The following is a 20,131-nucleotide window of genomic DNA, read 5'->3' as shown; positions in this document are numbered from 1 at the left end:
TTATACATATCAATGTGTACAGAAGTCTGCCACTGATACCTATTATGAATTTGATGCTACAAACTCATTCTCCAGTATACAATATGACATGCCAGATTTTGTGGTGGTACTGTTTCAGACTGGAAGACACAATAATCAGGAAAAAAATTCAACTAAATTTGATAACTGCAACATCAAGAACACATATCTTAAAAATGGCAGAAATGAGGTGTTTCCTAGAGAAAATTATAATTTAAACATGTCCAAGGATGATTTCCTTAAATTTTATGAGGCATTTACAGCATTCAAAAGGGTCACTACTGGCAATACTGACATGTATTACTCACCAGATGAATTCAAAGCACAGAGACCCATGTTTGTCATCAACACTTCAAAAAGGAAACAAGTTGTGGTTAATGACAGGACAAACATTAAAATTATCTGTGAATTCCATGATACACACCCTGATGACACCATATGTAGTGTTATTCTTATAGGGGAAAAATCATATGTTTATGATGTAAGAAATGAGAGAGTCACATTTTGGCTTAGTTTTAAGTGTAGCTATAATAATATCAAGGGGGGCATATTTTTGACAAGCTTATGGACAACAATCTGGCAGATTCAGCCTTTGCACACATGGCCGAATCAATCTGAGGGGGGTTCTTCATTTGTACACTAGAATTCAGGATTCTTGGAATTTTGACAGAGTGGCACACTGTAAGCAATAAGATCATAAGGGTACTTGGCTTAATTTTAAGTGTAGGCAAATCTGTCTATTGAGGGTTCTTCATTTATACACTAGGATTCAGGGTTCTTGGGATTAAGAGCATATCACACTTGAAGAATTGGGGCATATGGGCATCTTGGCATAGTTTTAAGTGTAGCCAAATCGGGTTGTTTAATCACATAACTTCTTCATTTGTACGCTATGTGTGTCCTCATCCTATATACTTTTATACTACTGGTAACATTACACTTCATGCAATAAGTACGAGGTCGTCCAGAACAACCTTGCCTCTGGCATTGTCGTTGTTGATCTCTTCTCGTCAGCAAATGGTCCTTCTTGTCGAAGCGTATTTCTGCCAGAGAAATCAGCCTGGAAGTGACTCTTGATGACAGAGCGATTGGGCGGTGTTGCTTTATAAGAGCCAATGTCACTTGCCTGCGAAATTCCAAAAGCGAAATTTCTTTTTTGTTAACAGTTCTATATATAAGCCAGCTGTTTACCACTGCCATATCCAGAGCTCTAATCACGAGAGGCCAGTACCATTTTTTCCCTCGAACACTTACTGCATGTTTTGCACACAACCAGTCATGGAGGTCCACCCCTCCCATTCCCTTGTTGTAACTCCGGATTAGTTTTGGCTGGCGCACAGTAATCCTTTGCTTCTCTTTCCTGGAATATCGAACTACATTACCAAGTGGTTCCACTGTATCAAAGTTTGTGGCAACAGTAACTGGACTGTTGTCATTTCACCTGACAACCAAAATGTCATTGTTCTTGCCGAAACGAGAATCAAAATCCCCACGTTTCATCTTCTTCATATCCTTTACATTTGCAATTGGGCACTTGTGCATCTGTTGCTCCCTAACTGTATCACTTGCTCGGAATCCTATTTCTTTTAACTCAATCAGAAGTGGAAATGTTGTAAAGAAATTATCAAAATAGACTTCATACCCTTCTGGTTCATCAATGGTAGTAAGCAAGAGTGACTCCACAACACTTGGTCCAAGAGGAGTTTTATCATAATTGTATCTTCGTCCTTGGTAAAGTTCAAAGTTATAGCAGTACCCATTTGAACCACATATTGCCCACAATTTGTATCCAAAACGCACAGGTTTCCTTTTATAAATTGCTTCAGCGTGTTGTGCCCAAAATATTTTACAATCATTTCGTCTATGGACAATTTAGCCTGAAAAACACCGAACTGCAGGAAATTTCGGTTCAGTATGTCTTGCAGGGGAAGTATTTTAAAAGATTTGTCAACAGTTTTTTGATTTGTCAGTCTGTCATCATTTCTTTTATTTGTCTCTTCAATTAGTTTGCTGTTATCATTGAAGCGCACAACAGATTTCAATTTCTGAAAACGATTACGAGTCATGCTTTCCCTAATCAACGGAATGCCTAAGTCTTCTTTCTCACTCCAATAATGTTTCAAGTTTGGGAGCTTATGGTAGCCTGTAAATAACAAAATGCCAAAGAAGACCTTAATTTCTTCTACACTACACTCAAAACCGGTATCATTTTTAAACGTTGTTGCATATTTGACAGTCTCACGTACGATATGATCAAACAAGTCAGGAGAAAAAAAAGTTCACACATTTCTACAGGAGACAAATTCTTACACTGAGATACTAATGCAGCCTCCTTCTGTGATGCAATATCAGATTTACGTGGCAAATCATTATAATTGGGGCTGCACTTCCTCCACTTCGCACAGGTTAGGGTGTCAACGCATTTCCTCTTCTTCACTTGCACTGCGTCATTTTCAACAGTTGAGCCATCTAGGTATAATGATTGAACTGGATCCCCTAAAACTGCATTAGAACCATCTTCATTGACTTCCTCTTCTTCATTGCACGTACCAGCATGATCCCTGTTAACAGAATGGATATAACACACTTCTAGTGGTCCTGGCACCTCACTGACATTAGCTGCACCAATCTCATCATCGTCACCTTCATCTTCATCAGTAAGACAATCTACTTTGTCCGGCGGAAGAACGACAACTTCGGTATCACTAACTGATTCGTTTTCACTAAGATCACTTAGGATAGCCCTTATTTCGTCAATTGTACATGCTTGTATGTGCGAGAAACACGACATTGTTCTTCGAACAATCACCAACAATAAATGCAACAGCTGTCTGTGTACATAAACGCAGCAGTACGTGTTGCTAATCGTTCGACGAAAACAACTGCGGAGTCTGATAAACCAAACATCATTGTTGCCAGTTCCGAAATGTCGAAGTCCCAGTGATCTCATATGAGATCACCGTTTTCTTGGCGAGGAAATATCTAGGATGTTTTTAATATAGAATGACCAAAATTGCTTTATATATACTTGAAACTACTGATGATAAAATAAAAGCAGAAATACGTCAGTATACCACATTAACAATGAATAACAAAAATTCTCGGTAACCCTTCTGTGAAACTTAATAGAATGAAATTTTTGAACACTAAAAATCATTGTCTAAGTAGAAACTAGTAAATTATATTTACATTATACACAATTCATGGACCTTTGAAAAATATATGAAAGAGCATTTATAAAAAATTATTGCAAAATATTTACTAAAATATCAGTTTTGTTAGGTGATCTCATATGAGATCACTGGGACCTGATGGGTTAACCAAGAAAACGCTTTTTTCTATTCATGCTTCGTAAGAAATCATTTTATTGTTTTATGCTACAAGTGTTATTTGCTTCACAAGAAACTAACTAAACCTAAAGTAGATATGCCACTAAAAAAAGCTATGTTAGCTTGTTTGTAATAACAGATCCAGTGGGTGCGTTAAATTTTGAAACTATCCAAATCGACTACACAACACTATTTATTACATGGTCACTTAATAGGTAGAGAATCTTACATGAAAACACCTCTGAAGTGTTTAATTCCCAGCAATTCAATTAATTTTTCAATATCATAGTTAAAGAGGGTTTCTACTTTTTTTTTTACATATTTTCTCAAAGCATTAATACCCTTGCCTTTCTTCTCCACTACCAAATTATGACGCTTTTGCTCTTCTAGTTCAGATTTGTTCTTCTTGGCGTCAACAGCCGCGTTTGTTCTAGCAGCACTAACCCCTGCAGCACCTAGAGCTGCTAAAATAGCCGAAATACTGAATATAAAACCACCAGTGATTTTCTTTTTTTTTGCAACTCTATAATCTTTTCAGCTGAGGTGTACTAAGAGTTAATTTCATTCAATGACCCTTACTGAAACAAGATTTTTTCTTCTCCTGTTGTTTTTTGGTGAGGAGACTGTCTAAGGATCCTAGATATTTCAGATCTGATTAAGATACTTGGTATACAATACCTTTAGGTTTCATAATGATAGGTATTTATATATATGTTTAGTATTATAATCCCCACCCTATTTTTTGTATTCAAGACCATGGTTGTACCTAATGCTGCAAGTTTTTCACCTAATGAAGCATCTTTGCTGATTAGTCTTACAAATGCTGCCTGCTGATCATTGTGAGTATTGTAGGCAACGTCATGGTCTTTAAAAGCTGTATCCAAAGGATTAATTCCTGTGCCTCCATTCTCCATTATCTTTTCTAGTTAGTCCCTGGTCCACAGTATTGGTAACCAGGTAAGTGTATTTCTAAAGGAAGTTTGTTAATAATGTTATTAACTAAACCCTGACCCTTCCATAATTTAGGAGGCAGAGTATAAACAATTTTAATTAACTATGCTATGCCTTTACTGTCATTTATAACAAAATTTATTAGTTTAGTACTAATCATATCTGCAATACTTATTTGTTCATTATGAAAATGATTGTTCGCCGCATTTTCTTCTCATTCTATGACCAACAATCTATCTATGAGTTTTCTCACATCATCCACACACCCAAACTCCTTGGCTAGAGTATCGTAATGTTTAATGCCACTACCAGTTTTAAGTTGGTTCCATATAAGTTTAATCAGATTTTGAATTTATCCCCACTGCTACATTTAACTCTGTTCTGACTAGAATCATTGCTTTGGTATAGAGCATCAGGCTGTATCAAAATTTCTGACAAATTATGATAATCTTCATCTGCATAATCTTTTGGGGGTGTTTCTTGGTGATGAGTTCCCACAGTCCCAGAGTGCCAAGATAGCTAGACCACCTATTTTTTCACCCAAATTGACGTTCACTTCATCCACTTGAAATGAAATTCTAGATTTTCCAATTTTCCAGACAACTCCCTCGTTAGTCTCCATGGTTGGATATAATCCAAATACTTCATCTTTGTCAAATTTCCCAGTTCTCAGGAAACATTTTCCCAAGGGACCTACCTCAATTTTTTTATGATTCTCCTATGATCTTAGTAGACGTTTGTTGGAGTACTACAGGAGTTTGAATACTGGATAGTAGTGTAGGAGGAAAATCTGGATAATTTCTAGCAGCAAGAGGCACTAGCTCATTCATGAGATTCTTATTTTGTTCTGTAACACCCTTAATTTATCTACCAAGTGCACTGATAGCATTAATATTTTGTTAATCCTGAGACTTGTGGTGCTCACAGTATCCTCTATTTTCAGTTTTCATCAGTTAAATCTTTTTGGCCAGATAGTAACGTAAATTCAAATTATCTTCAATTTCATGTTTTGTCATTTTATGTGTAAGGGTTATTTATAACGTCACAACGAATCTTATAATGACTCAACATTTATAAAATAGTTCATTTTGTTTCTATATTTTCCATTGTTTGGGTTTTGAGTCATATAAATTGCAGCAAATCCAAAATCATCTTTGTTTCAAGCTGAAGAACAGAATTTTGAAAGTTGGCAGATATTTAAATCTCTCAGTATATACATGTTTAAGATTAGTGTGGTTCTGACGAAACAGACAAAATAGATTTGTATTATCACGAAGTAACTCTTTGGGAATCTTAGAAAAAGTCTGAGCAAGATAAAAGATAATATATTCCCATGTGACGACCCTCATTAAAAAAAATACTAATTTCATTTTGATATTCTAAAATTACATCATCAAAGACAACAACTGAGTTTTCATAACAATTGTCAATTGGTTTTATATCTGATTTAAAGGTAGCTATGCCCAGTCCTTCATACAGTTTCATCATCTGCTGGTATTTTGGTTGATCCAAACTTTTGAAAATATATGCAAGTGATTGTTCTTCCAGTGTAACAATTTTGGAGCAAGCAGAAAATTTTCTACAAGTTATGTAGTTTTTCCTCAAACAGATGGACCTACAATGAGTGGTCTGAGATTTTCAGGGAGCATCTCACCATATTTACTTATAGTTTCTAGTAAATCAGGCAAACGTTTTACCACATTCCACGTTGTTATCATAGAAATACTCTGGTAATCCAACTTTTTTCTGGAAGTACAAGCCATTTCATTAATAACTTCTTGCTTTTTTTACGTAATTCTTTCTCAATAAAGTATGTAACTAGGTATTTAGTTTTTCTAAGTTCCTCTTCATAAATTATTGTTTTCAATATTCTATTGCAATTTGGATGGTGTTTATAAATTTGTTAACTCTTACTTGATCTCCTATTATGTGCTGGGTTTCTTGGTTATATGTTGATATTTGGGTCAGTAAACAGTAGCAAAAAGTGTGTCTCATTAGATTTGGTTACCTCAGTAGGCTTCATTCATATGGTTCTACCTTTAGAATTATTCTAATTATGAACAAGATCAGACAAAATTGTTACACAGTTATAGTTACACCGCAAATTAAATGTTTACACATATGATATTTTTATGTCCTGTCGAATCTCTCAATGATGCTAGCTTTCAAATTACTGTATGCAGAATCATGTCTGATATCATGCTGGACCATTAATTTGGTGAATGTGGAATTGTAAAATTATTTTCCTCTGTCTGTAAGTGCCGAGGTATTCTGCTTTGTCCAAAAATAGACTTAAAGGCCTCAGTGACAAAAACTCCTTATTTTAGATTTCAAAGGAAGAGCCCAAGCATATTACTAAAAGTGTTTATTAAAGTAAGCAAATACTTAAAACAATTGTTTATCTTATTGAGATGTTTCAAATTTCCGGCGATCATTTCAATCAAATCAGCCTGCCACAAATCATAAATTGCTCTTGTTGCCACAGATTGTCGTTTGTAGTTACGATGAGCTGGTCTGTGTAGTTCATTAACTATATCTTGTCTAGACATTGTGTCTGGTAAGAGAAGATTACATAAAAGGGATTATCCTCAGGATACAATTGTTTGACTTCAAATTATAATTGGTCAGCAGATTCAACATCAAAAACAGACAATTCTTTTTTATCTTCATGTTTTTCTTATATTTGTTTGTAGTATTATCACAAGATGATATTGGTATGCAACCCACCATCTTTCTTTGTATGGTGAAGAGGTGCACCTCACATTTTTTTTCGTTTTCAAATATTTAAATTTTAAAAATTGAATAGTACAATTGAGGAAAAATTCATGAATCTGTGAGTAAAGATATAGCCAATCTTAACATATGCTCAGTGCCCTTGTGTATTTGGAATACTGTGAAGTCTGACAATCTCAACAGAGAATAACTGACTAGATTCTATATCATACAATCTGCTCAGCCGTGGTTCCATGTGTCCCCCTATAGTATGATCAACCTAATAGTTGCCAAATTTGTTTCTTATATCCACATAGACTTGTTTAAATGGTTCGTTCAAATCATGAATGTGTGTGGTGAAACTTAAAAAGGCTGATTATTGATTACTTTCAATTTTCCCTATTTGAAGCTTAATATTTGAAATAATCTACCGTAAGTTCTCCACAAGCATTAACTTGAAGCTTTTACTAGAGAGATCACGTACTTGGCTTCATAGATCCATAAATATTGATTGAAGTTTACTGAAAATTTGGTTGGTGGGCAAGGTGATAATAGTTTCTTGAATTTGTGAAATTTCGACCTGAATATGTATAATCTCTTCAAATTTGTGTATTGTGTTTACTGATATTTTCATAGCTCGCAGTTCCTGAGAAATAGGTAACCTAACTACAGTATTCTGAAGTGTCGTCAAATCTTCATTCACAGCATTTAATTCAGTAGCATCAGCTACAGTTCTTAAAGCATTTTGGAGTTGTATTATGTATGTGTATGTGTTGATTGTTGAAGTGTTTTTAATTTGTTTTGTATGTCTTCTATCAGATTATGAAATTGTGATAATTCAGAATCAGTGTTCTTATTTTCCAGCTTAGTAATCTGATGTTGGACTATACTCTAAGTTTCAGTAATGCCAGGCAATTTTGATTCCAGTATTTCTTGGACACTCATCATTACAACATTTTTCCTAGTTGCCAAAGTATCTTGAATGTTGGCTATGGTACTTTGAATTTTCCTAAATCCTCGTAAGTCTTCAGCTAGAGATTGATGTTAGTAACATTACGAAGAATGGTATTAAGTTCACTGGAGGAGGGTAGATTATTTATAAAATCTTCCAATATTTGAAGTTTGGCGCGGAATTTAGTTATAGCAGTGTGCAGCTCATCTGTATGTAGTTCAATTTTTATATTATCTAAAGTGGGAATCTCAAAGGATTAAATCTGCTCACGCAAATCAGCAATTAAACTATCATAATTTTCTTGAGTTTTGATACTTTTAATGATTGCTTGTAATTCTGTACGGATACTATTTTCTAATTATTTAAATGTTGTTTTAGTTGTTCTACATTAGTAGTTTGAACTTGTATGAATCTCGCAGCTTAATCTTTTAATGTGCCTACACTCTTTTCTAAGTTTTGAAGATTGTACATTGAGGCAAAACTAATATATTTTGCAGTAAAGATTTGTTCAGTTTTAAGAATAGGCTACAGACACTGAAACTGGAGGCTAGCTATCTCAGATTGGAGACTAGAGTGGAGACTTTCTTGTAATGCTTGTAGATCAGTACATAATTTTTCTACACTAATATCAAGTACAAGAATCTCATCACTGTGATCATTGTGACCAAAAATTTTTATTATAAAAAAGATAATTATAAAATAAAAAAGCATGAGTTTGTTGTAATCTTAGATACAAACTTAGTTTCTGAAAAATAAAGAATTTATGGAAAATATTTTAAAAAATAAGATAAAATTAAAAAATTGGAAATTTTGAATATTTTGAAAATTTTTAAAAGAAATGAAAAATAAAACAAAATTTTGAAAAAAAATAAAGTGAAAAATTTTATATTACTAAAGATTTTTTTAAAAATTTTAAACTTGAAGTTTTTGGATAATACCATATACTATCGTATTGCTCTACCTTCATATAAAAGATAAATGAACCATGTTAATTTAATATAAAATATGTGAAAACATAGGTTTTCATAAACATAGTTTCTACTAAAGTTTATTGAATATTGTTTATGTGTTTTAAAATTTCTTATTTTCTAATTCTACAAATACAATTATATGAAAAAATAATATTTTTACTTTACCTAGTCCCTTGCTTATTTGAATACATAGACTACAGTGGCTTTAATGAGAAAATCTATATTACATTTAACACACCCTGTTGTCTTATCCTGCTTTTAAGCAAGATATAATAGTTTGTACTTACAACAACTATTGCTTATGGGAATATATATATTATAGCTGCCTTATTAACAATGTACATATTACTGTTAACACATCCTGTTGTTCTGTCCCATGTTGAAAGAATTCCTTTTAACGGCAGGTAAAGAAAATAGGAGAATGTGGGGATATGGATTTTTCCACGGCCAGACCAAGTAATGGCGTTTCTACTCCAGGGCTAATTATGGCAGCTAGTAACACTGAATTCCATTAAAGGAAAAAAACACAATATTTCAGTTATAAGTATTGTGCAACGGAAAATGTGTCTTGTTTTCTCATATTGCTTATACGAACATAGTAGCTTTGTTATAGAACATTTAATCTGGTAGGTAATACTTTATAGCAAGCTACTATGAATAACCTTGTCTGGTATACCTAGTGTCTTCAAACATATATAGTATATACAGGTTGTTTCTAAAGGTCATTTACAACGCTTGGGAGGTGATTCCTCATACGAAAACAATCAAAAAGTGTGAGTTCAATTTTTACGACTGAGGCTTCGTTTCCGAGATAGAAGCCTCGCAAAAGGTGACAAAGTGAACGACACACCTAATTGGGACGAATAATATCACAGATAGAGAGGCGGTTCCAAGGAAATCATAAAGGAATCATATGTGCTCAGTCCGGAAGTTACTATGAAACGTTCATTGCACGAATGCGCAATGGAGTCCTCAAAGGAATTGGAGATTTCCAGCAAGAAAAATGCATAGAAAGGGTACGTAACGCAGCAAGAAGGACCGTGACAATGAGAAATGCATCCCGACACACATCCCGACCTCAAAAATCAAAACATGAGCACGGAACACAAAATTTGAAAAGTTGTAACCTCAGTTACACGCGAGGAACGAACGAATCATGTCATGTGGCATACGAGAGTCACATTCCTCCACCAGGAGGAGGGAAAGAAAAACACAATATCAGATGATTGCGACAACGTGTATTTTTACACGCGACAACTACGTAATATCCCCCCCCCCACACAACAAACAACAAATGCTACAATGTCTTACGCACAGACAGTGAGTATCACTGTACACCAACTGAAGATGTCACTTTCACCAGACAAAGGGGGTGGGGAGCAATACCAAGAGTGTTCGCACGCGATCACTGTGACGTAAGAAATACCAGTTCTGGAAGCGCTGCGCAGGCAAGTTTGGCTCTCGTCGTCTACGTTTGACCTTCATGACTGCTGTACCCGCGAGTGGAGCTCGAAGGGTTGGTTCTCTCCGGCAGTCATTCCAGTCGTGTTGCAGGCGCTGGGATATGATCAGCAGTTCGCTCTAGGTTGCCATACGCATTGAAGCGTACTAGTATGTTGTATTGTAAGAAGTTGACGTGGTGGAGTGGGCAAGTCAAGTATCGCAACAATTGGTTTGTGGTGTCGTACGGTGATACGGCCAATTTGTGCAGTGTGACAGTGTTAAACAAAAACGATACTTTGCAGTTCCAGCTCCCTATTACACAGATGGCTGCGTATACAACCCAGCAGCTAGCAGACATGCATATCATGTATGGGGAGGCACGTGGTAATAGCCGTGAGGCAAGGCGTCTCTATGGAGAATGCGTTCCAGATAGACTTTACCGTCTCACGCCTTCTTTCAGGAAGTTGACAGTCGACTGCGTGAAACAGGGTCAGTGTTACCACCGCGGCAAGAAGTTGTAAGATCCTGAAGTGTACGCACACAATAGTTTGCAGAAGATGTGTTAACTTTAATTATTATTACATATTTCAATTTAGTTATATTAATTATAACAACATTTGAATTGTGGTTTGCTTAGGTTGTGAGCCATGGAATTTTCTTTCTAAATTGAAGGAACATTCAAGTGACGTTTGCTCCAATCACACAGGTGCGATTATTGCATTCTCTTTTCTTTCTAGATGCAAATGCAATGGATGAAATCCAATGGTAGAGAAGGTGAAAATAGGATACTGTGAATGGAACTATGAGAACATGAAATCTACATCGTTTGAATGCAACAAGTGGAAAATTTGTAAGATATGCAGGTTATAAAAAAGGCATGGAATGCTGAAAAATCCAGATGAACGGATTGTTGATGAACACATTCATACAAATTGTTCTGTTTCATAATTCTTTGCGGAACCACATCGAGAGAGTTCCATTATCTGTAATGTAGGGAGAAAAATGTTAAAGGTTAGAAAAGTAGCCGAAACATACTCCTTGCTGAAGTGACGGCTGCACAAAGTGAAACCAATTGCATGGCGAGTGGATACCTAAGAGTTGCACTGCTTACGCCAAGCCCCCATATGAGCAAACTTGACGGAATGCAGAAGCCAATTGGTTAGCATTTCGACAAAACTCAACCTCATCTTAGGCGCAGAGGAACACTGAGAGACATAAGAAGACACCGAAACAACAACTGAATCTCCAATTAGATTTCAAGAACCAAAGCAAACCCAAAATAAAAAAAATTTAGACGTTTTTCACCATGGTGCCTAAGTAAAAGAAATTGAAATCTTGTGCCTAAGATAAAACCAAAGAGCACACGATGGTTAGAGTGAGAGGAAAATCGAGTGAATGTATTTGGTACAGGATTCGTTGAAACGGGGAGCTTCATTTTTCTGTTTGTGAAGTTTGCAAAAATACGTCAGTTCAATGAAATGTTTGTTATTTCAATCTGTCCAAAATACTTTTATTTGTTCATTGCTTTCCACTCTGTTTCTAATACTAAAGATCTGATATGTTGCATATGGTCGGAATGATCGTGGTTCTTAATAAACTTAATTTCAATAATTGAACCTTTGAAATACATTCTTTCTAAATTTTATAAGTAGTTGTGCGATTTGGGGTTCAAGGGTGAGATTTGGGGTCAGTGGAGGTGATATTTAGGGGACAGCATCATTTGCAAGGTTTGGGAATTTCATCTTATTCTGGAGCTTCCAATTGGATTTACATTTTCTAGAGACAAATGATGTTTTATAATATTTCCCTTTACTTGCTAAACTAACTTAAAACTCACTAGCCTTCTAAAACCCGAAGGTTCATGGCTGCAGCAACACAGGCCTTCCATCTGTTCCTATCTTGAGCAAGATCTATATACTCTTTTCCATCCCTACCGATTTCCTTTAGGTCTATCTCAACGTTGTCCCTCCATCTTAGTCTTAACCTTCCTACAGGTCTCTTACCATCATGTTTCCCAACAAGAATCCTGTGTACTCCTCTTTCCTCTCCTATTCGTGCCACATAACCTGCACACTTAAGTCTTCTTGATTTAATCATTCTAATAATATCTGAACATGAATACAAATTATGTAGTTCTAAATTATATAACCTTCTCCACTCACCTGTCTCCTCATCCCTTTTAGGTCCAAGGATTTTCCTAAGGATCTTTTTTTTTCAAATACTCTCAATTTATGTTCCTCTTTTAATGTAAGGGACCAAGTTTCACACCCATATAATACACTGCTCTCCATAAATTAAGCAACAAATGGTGATCATCCAATAGAATGAAACACAAGGCCGGAGGGTGTACATATTTTATTTGTAACGAAAGAAACAAGTGTCCCACGCCTTACAGAACAAAAGAAACACAAAACAAGGTACACTCGTGGGCAAAAGAAGTGAAATGTACGCATGGAGCATCACAGGTGGTAAACTTTGGAGACGGAAAGTGACCATTATCTGACACTAATAAGGGATATGACCACCGCGTGCAGCAATGCACGCCTCACAACGCCGCCGCATGCTGCCAATAAGGTTGTCCACCAACTCATTGGGTATGAGGGTCCATTGTTGGGAGAGAGACAGTTGAAGGTCTTGGAGTGTTTGTGGAGGGGGCACAAGACCAGCGAGACGTCTCCCCAGAGCATCCCACATGTGTTCAATGGGGTTAGGGTCCGGGGAACGGGATGGCCACACCATGCGTTGAATATGGTGTTCGTCCAAGAACCGATCGACTAGTCCTGCCCTATGGGGACGGGCATTATCGTCCTGCAGAATGAAGCCCGGACCTCGTTCTCGTGCGAATAGTTTTACATAACGTGCAAGGACCTCATCCCTATAGCGCTGACCTGTCATGGTGCCACGTGGGAGGATATAGAGGTCAGTACGTCTACCAATAGAAATGCCACCCCATACAAGCACACCTCCACCACCATATCTGTCCCTTTCAACAATATTGGAGGGATGGAAACGAGTTCCTGCCTCTCTCCAGACCAATTGGCGTCGCGAATCACTGTCCAGTGAGAATCTGGACTCATCAGTGAAGAGAACGGACTGCCACTGGTCCAGTGTCCAGTTCACATGTTCTCGTGCCCAACGTAAGCGGGCTGTCTTCTGACGCTGGGTGAGTGGTATACACAACACTGGTCTCCTGGCATACAACCCACCCACGCGTAGCCATCTTCCTACTGTACTCGTTGACATAGGCCGTCCTGTGGCAGCAATAGCCGCTGCACGCACTTGGGTAGCTGTTGCGGACCTGTTACGCCGACTTGTCAAACGGATATATCGGTCATCCCTGACCGATGTCACACGCGGTCGACCTTCACTGAAACTCCGCGATGCATTTTGCGTTCTCTGGAACTTGTTCCATAACCTACTGACAACTGAACGACCGACATTGAGCCATCTGGCCACTTCGTCCTGACGCTGCCCTGCATCTAGTCTACCGATGGCACGCCACCGTAATTCATCAGCCAAATGATGCCTGGTTGCCATATTCGACCCTTTCCGCACACTTGACTCACCTCTGCACTCTCCAGATAGAGACACACACCTCTTCCGTGAACGCGCGTCTTCGACTCCAATACCTGGTACGCCAGAAATCCGTGCGAGGGCACGATGATCGCACTTTATGACTCACCTGTTTTCCCTAACGCATTCGTTGCTTTCTTTCAGCGTGCCCACAACTCTTCTTCTCTTTTCTCCAACTGTTTTCTCTTTTATCTCACATTTTCTTGTTGTTGCTTAATTTCTGGAGAGCAGTGTACTACAGGCAAAATTACTGTTTTGTATACTTTAACTTTTAGTTTCTTAGATATTAAACGAGAAGAAGAGAGAAGAGTGAAGTAACATGCATTTCCTGAATTAAGCCTAATTTTTATTTCCTCTTTAATATCATTTTCACTTCTTAATATTACTCCTAAGCATTTGAATTTCGAAACTGGTTCATACGAGTTGTTATCAATAATTAGATTTTGATTATTACCTAACACTTGGCTTCGGCCTGTAAGCATATATTTAGTTTTCTCTTTGTTAACTTCCAAACCTATCTTTTTAGCAGTTTTGGAAAAAATATTTTAGCATTATTCTTAATTGTATTTATATCATCCTCTAATAAGTCTACATCATCTGCATATGGTAACAACTGAGTCACACCATTTAATTTTAGTCCTTCGTTAATTTATATTTCCTTCCTAACAGCATATTCTAAAGCAAAATTAAAGAGCAATGGAGATAATGGATCTCCTTTTTCTAACCCATCATAAATTGTAAATTTTTCAGACACATTAATACCCACACGAATTTTACTTTCTGTTTCGCTGGTGCATACTTTTATCATACTAACACGCTTCTTAGGTATTCCAAACTCTACTAATATATTATATAATTTACGAGCTGGTACACAGGAAAAAACTACATGAAGTCAGTTGTTTGTAACTAAGCCTATTTTGTTGAAAACTTGCGATTTGTGCAACTTTCTCATATTTAATGGTTAATATTTACGCAATTTGCATTTATTATGTATTATTGTTATTATTATTATTATTGCGACTTGATTATTAAATTCAACACAAAATTATAATTCAGGTGAGATATGTTTTAAAGATTTATCTCTGAAGTCCATATTTGCTCCATATTTCCTCAGTAGAGAACATCTGTATTCAGCTTTTAGATAACAAATATTTCTACGTTCAAGTTTTTCTAAATCATTTAAATAGTATTTACTTTTGATTGGATAATCCTCAAAAATTTTGATCCAGTTAAATGCATATATTTACGTAAAAACGTTGTCTAGTTGTATATTCTTCATTGAGGTACTCTACTCAAAAAATAACATGCTTGACTTCGTGTACCTCTTGTGTAAATAATGAATATTTAGTTGATAAGACTATATATAACTGGATGTAAAATTGTTGTAATAGCTATATCATCTTAAGTCTGGTTTTCCTTCAAACCACTCAAGTCAAAAACTAACTAACAATACGCTTGTTTGATTACATCAAATAAAATTAGTATCCGAGAACAATTTATAATGGCCTGCACTTTTTGCTCCAGTGATAAAAGTTCAGGGAACAGACACATCTATATTTTATTTTGATTTAAGAGATAGTTTTCTCATTAACTTACTGGTTTAAGTTCTCCAATTTTTGAAATAGGGGTAAAGATATTGGTCCATGACTAGTTATGATCAATGCTATATTGCCTAAAATGCCCTATTGATGAATTTTCTAAAGCCTCTTCAAGTGACACCGAAGCCCACCCAGCGTGTTACAAGGTGGGTACCTGGAGGAAGCTCTTGGGGGAAAGGCGTCAATGGGTGTGGTGATGATTACACCACTCCCTTTTGCCGTAAATAAGAAAGTGCAGAGCCCTAACCCAGCCACCCTTACCCGACTTCATGGCATGGTGCAACGCAGAGAGGAGCACTTTCATTTTGCTTTTTTTTGCCATACTCGATTGAGGTCTGGTATGGGCGTGTGATTTGTAAAAACTGTACCAATTAGGGGAAATTTCTGAACTTTTAACAGGTATAATGCAGGTGTGCAGTAAAAATTACTGACATTTTCGTTGCATTTATATCGTAGAATCTACTTCTTACGTAGTACTTGTATTCTTTATATATTATCTTTTTCTTAAAATTTCTTACTTTTATATCCTTCTGTGGTTCCAATACATAAATCTGTGTATTATCCTCATATAAGGTTACAGCCACAATATGAAAAATCACGTGGTTATCCTCCGAAAACAAGTAGGACCTGAAATAGAAGAAAATGCTATGTCAGAACTTGTTTGCAAGTATTCCTTGCTATTTGTCTGCAGTAGTGTTATTGGTACTATTATAAACTCGAGAAAGTATGAGCCCCTCAAAGGCAGATTTGGCTACACTTAAAACTAGCTCAAGATGTGCATATGAGCTTATTGCTCAAGTGTGGTACTCTGTCTAACCCAAGATTTTTGTAAAAATGCCCTCGGGAATTTCCCGTGAAAGTATGACCCCCCTCAGATTGATTTGCCTACACTTACAAAAGCTACATCTGTGAGATTGTTGTCCATAAGCTTGTCAAAAATATGCCTCTCTTGATATTGTTATGGCTACACTTAAAACTAGGACAAAGAGTCACCCACACCCACCCACACCTACACATATTTACTTCCGGTCCACTTCCGGTTTAAGTTCAATTGGACACCAGGCCCAACTTGCATATCTAGTACTAAGACAATGCATTTTGCAGAGGCTTTCTAGAATTCCTCTGTGACTCTCTTATTTCTTACATCATAAACATATGATTTTTCACCTATAAGAATAACACTACATATGGTGTCATCAGGGAGTGTATCGTGGAATTCACAGATAATTTTAATGTTTGTCCTGTCATTAACCACAACTTGTTTCCTTTTTGAAGTGTTGATGACAAACATGGGTCTCTGTGCTTTGAATTCATCTGGTGTGTAATACATGTCAGTACTGCCAGTAGTGACCCTGTTGTATGCTGTAAATGCTTCATATAATTTGAGGAAATCATCCTTGGATATGTTTAAATTATAATTTTCTCTAGGAAACACCTCATTTCTGCCATTTTTAAGATATATGTTCTTGATGTTGCAGTTATCAAATTTACTTGAATTTTTTTGCTGATTATTGTGTCTTCCAGTCTGAAACAGTACCACCACAAAATCTGGCATGTCATATTGTAAACTGGAGAATGAATTTGTAGCATCAAACTCATAATAGCTACCAGTGGCAGGCTTCTGCACACATTGATATGTATAAAATTGTAAAGGCACCTGTGGATTTTTTAGAATATCTGCTTTATGTTTAAGAGCATAACTAGCTTCATATTCAACAACTGGAATTCTTAGCTCCATAGTCTGAATAAGGCACTTGCCTTCATCAGGTAGAGTATTAGGCAGAGCTTCCCCGGTAGAGTTTAATGTACTGTACCTCATCAAAGCATTATTATCATTGGCAGCTCTTCTAAATGTGATTCTTAAACCACCCTTCCACATAATATCTTTGTAATCTGAGAAGAATCCTGGCAACAGGCGCATGGGAAACAGCACTGTGTGGCTCTTGGATAATATTTTATCACCAGCCTCAAATCCACCTATTTTGTAGTAAGAAGCCTCGGATTTGGATAATTTTAGTGTGGCCAAAGCTGTAGAGGTAATACCAGGGTAATCTACTCTGTATATAACAACACCATGTTTTCTAATCTCAATTTCAGAGAACAGATGTGCACAAAATTGTCTACCAATCTTATATTTGAATTTGCCTGATAATCTGTACCATCGAGCTTTACAACATCAAATTTGATGTATAGATCTGCTCTGTGGGGGTGTATAAAGCCATCCCCTACATCAAGATCAACCTCAATCTCTGTGTTTGGTTGATTTAAATTTGCAAAGGTCCTCCTGTTTGGGGGGAATGATTGTAGCTCATAACCCTCAATATTTTCCATTTTTTTGTATGAATTTTTATTTAAATATTAATCTCTATGATAGCAGTTGTGTGGCTCCAGCAAAATCAACTAATTCTTCTTTTTCATTAGTGACCATAAACTCAATATAATCTATTCTATTATGGCACACAGGAAAATATAATGTTGGGGATGGAGTGTAGATGATTGGCTCCATAAATTCAGAGTTAGGTTTGAATGTTGCAATGATGCCAGTTTGTTTGTGAGTGCCTATGCCATTTGATTTGGTGATCATACCCTCGGTCACATTACAGCGAATATTTAGAGTTTCTATGGCTAAGAATTTAGGTATATTAATAGCAGTGTGTTTAATGGCTGGTTCAAGTTTTGTGTTGTTCTCAAAGCCTAACAGCTCTCCTATAGTACCCAGATCCACTGTTTCTGTAGCAGACACAATCTCTACTCTGTGAGTGACAGAATTTTGAGTTAACACTATACCTCTGGGTAACTGAGCATTTAGAGTAGATAGATTATATTGCCCTGGAGTGATGACAATTTTTTGATCACCTACTGCAATTGTGTTGTTGTGGTGTGTAATATTAGGGATCAAGTACATGCCATAAAATGCTCTGAGAGCTATTGTTTTGGGATACACTATATCATCATGTAATCTAAGTTTCAATGTTGAATTTTGGCTGGTGAGATGGAATACTCCCATGATGTTTCAGATACCACAGGGCCTTTTGAAAATCTTCAATTGATGGTTCATTTATTTGAAACAGGTATCTAAGAACAGATAAACACGGATGTCCACAATTAACATCTTTGAAATTTTGAACACGGGCATTATTGTAATAAAGATTAGTTGATTTTAGATATTTTACTAAATTTTCAGTTGGAACACCTCCAAATGAATCAAACACAAATGTCTCATATTTTAAATATTTAAGATAACAGATCCAGTGAGTGCCCTGATTTTTGTACTTATCCAAATTAACTATGCCACACTCTTTGTTGAGTGGTTGTTCTGGCAAAGAATCAGACATGTACACACCTCTAAAATTTTTGATGCCCAGTGGCTTGATTAAAGCTTCAATATCTTGGTTTGTAAGCGGTTCTTGTTTTTTTAAACTTATTCATGGCTCTCTTAACACCTTTGCCTTGTTTTTCCATGGCTAGATTATGGCGCTTTATTTCATCTAATTCTGCCTTATTATTTTTGGCATCTATTACTGTTTTTGCTATAGCAGCTGATCCCCCAGCCAAGCTCCCAACAGCACCAAGTGGTGCTGGTGCTAAGATGTCCGGGATAGTAAATATGAAGCCACCCACATGCGATTTTTTCTAGATTGCTGTAATTTTTTTAATTGAGGGGTAGTAAGTAATAATTTCATACCATGGCCCTTGGCAAGACAAGAATTTTTTTTCTTGCGCTGCTTTTTGGTTAAAAGACTATCAATAGTTTTAAGAGATTTAAGACCTGCATAAGGTATCTGATACATGACACCCTTGGCCTTCATCCTAGGTTTATTATATACATATTCTGGGTTTACATAGCTTAATTAAGTGGCTTAAATTTATTTAATTTATCACAACCCCCACCCCAGTTTTTGTTTGGTGTTCATAGCTATTGTGGTCCCTAATGCTGCTATTCTCTCACTTAAAGAAGCATCTTTGCTTACAAATCTACCAAATGCAGCCTCTTCTAATTTCTTGTATGCAACATGTCGCCTATCAAGATCAGAATGTGTGTTGTATGCTATGTCATGGCATCAGGGGATTAACATCAGGGTCCCCTCTGTTTAATCTATGGTCCAATTTTGTGCCTGGACCACAATACTGATAGCCTGGAATGTGTAGTTCAAATGGCAGCTTGTTTATAATGTCATTAACAAGGCCCCGACCCTAAGAGATATTCCAAAATTTAGGTGGTAGAGTATTAATAATTTTTATAAGATATCCAACGCCCTTAGTGTCATTCACTATAAAATTAGACAATTTGGTGTTGATCATGTCCATAATTCCATCCTTTTCATTGTAAAAATTGTGGTTGCCAGCATATTCTTCCCCAGCTATGACCAGCAACCTATCTACAAGTTTCCTGACATCATCAACCCAGACAAATTCTTTAGGCAGGGTGTTGTATTGTTTGATCCCACTACCTGTCTTGATCTGTGACCATATGGGCTTGATTAAGTTGTTGTATTTTGCTCCACTGCTAGACTTGACTCTTTTTTCTGTAGGATCATTTTTCTGGTATAGAGCATCTGATTTTATTAATATTTCTTTGTAATG

Source organism: Lepisma saccharinum, chromosome 24, assembly GCF_977018435.1.
Source record: "Lepisma saccharinum chromosome 24, izLepSacc3.1, whole genome shotgun sequence".
NCBI lineage: Eukaryota > Metazoa > Arthropoda > Insecta > Zygentoma > Lepismatidae > Lepisma > Lepisma saccharinum.
Note: the sequence above shows the minus strand (reverse complement) of the source record.